At 41.0% G+C, this 1,482-nt stretch overlaps 1 pseudogene; it reads right to left on the reverse strand.

Annotated features, from left to right (window-relative positions):
* Positions 1-437: 437 nt before the first annotated feature.
* Positions 438-905, reverse strand: LOC102873025 (annotated as a pseudogene).
* Positions 906-1,482: the final 577 nt, after the last annotated feature.

Consider the following 1,482-nt stretch of genomic DNA (forward strand, 5'->3'; position numbering starts at 1 on the left):
GCCGGTTTTCAGAGGCAATAAATCTCACGGGAAGAGATTGCTCATCCTTCTCCTGTGGAGCACCTGATAGATTTGAACCATGTGCGTTTGATGTTGCTGCAGAGGTTCATACCCCTTGACCACCAGAGATCCCTTTGCACTGATGCCTTTCCTCCCTGTTTAAGACCTTCAATTACCTTCTGAGATTGGGGGTAACGGACTCAGGCTTCCATCTTTGATTGCAGCTTCTTTTCCTGAAAGCACATCTTCTTCTAGAAACAAATGATTGAGGACCATGTAGGGATGGATAATGTCGCAGATCCAAACAGACACATCAATGGTTGTAGAACATCCTGGTTTTTATAGTAAAGTTCTATTTCTTGTTGGAATTGTCTAACATTTTCAGTTTAGGGTTTTTTTTTTTTAAATGTTAATTCATGTCTTTCATTAACTCATAATTACTTGCCCTCTGGTTTGTTGAAGCAATAGGTCAGACAGGACTTGCCACAGTAGTGTCTGTCAAAGTGGCTGGCCATAAAAACTCCAGCAACGCGTTCATCTGAAGGACACTCCCGATGAGGGTGACTAATTTTGCCATTCCCCTCCACCTTTTAGTATGTCAGAACAGCCACCTTGACCTTCTTTCTCTTATGCGTATTCTTCTTGGGAGTGGTGTAAGACTTCTTCCTTTTCTCAGCACCACCACCAAGTCTCAATACAAGGTGAAGAGCAAACTCCTTTTGGATGTTGCAGTCAGATAGGGTGCGCCCATCTCCCAGCTGCTTTCCAGAAAAAATGAGTCTCTACTGATCAGGAGGAATTCCTTCCGTATCCTGGATCTTGGCCTTGACATTCTCGATTGTGTCCGAGGATTCAACCTTGAGCATAAAGGTCTTCCGCGTGAGGGTTTTTACGAAAATTTGCATCTTGGCGGTGGTCCCACCGAGGATGGAGGATTGGAAAGGAAGAGCACCCCGCTGACCCACGGGATTTCCCAGGTTATGGTTTTGATTGACAGGAGAAGCATAATTTCCAAGAAAGCTGTCTCTTCCTTGTCCCTTTATCTTCCCACAATGAGCCTCAAATCAACGAAGATGAAGGAAGGCTGGACTGGAGGGAAACTGGTGAGTGGAAGAAAAAACAAGTTAAATTTTTTTTTCTTATATGTGCAATATCTTTTTTAAGTTAAAAATTATCTTTTAACAAGTTAATTTTTTTAATTTTATGTGCAATCTCTTTTTTAAGTTAAAAAAATTTTTCTTTTCTTCCCCTGCAGTTTTTCTGTTTGTGAGATAGATTATTAGGAATGACCATTTCATTCAGGTATCTGCTACAGCAATGTAATCAATATCACACAGCTTTTCAAAATCATTGAATTTAGTAAAAGTCTATACAGCGTGTTGTGCCCCTGTGTGGCAATTTTGCTACAGTTCACTCAGTGGCGTTAATGACATTTGTCACAATGTGTCAGCATTCTCTTTAATTGTGTATACTCTTGTTTCC

Source organism: Elephantulus edwardii, unplaced genomic scaffold (assembly GCF_000299155.1).
Source record: "Elephantulus edwardii isolate Elephantulus edwardi_28Jun2011 unplaced genomic scaffold, EleEdw1.0 scaffold00009, whole genome shotgun sequence".
In the NCBI taxonomy this organism is placed as follows: Eukaryota; Metazoa; Chordata; class Mammalia; order Macroscelidea; family Macroscelididae; genus Elephantulus; species Elephantulus edwardii.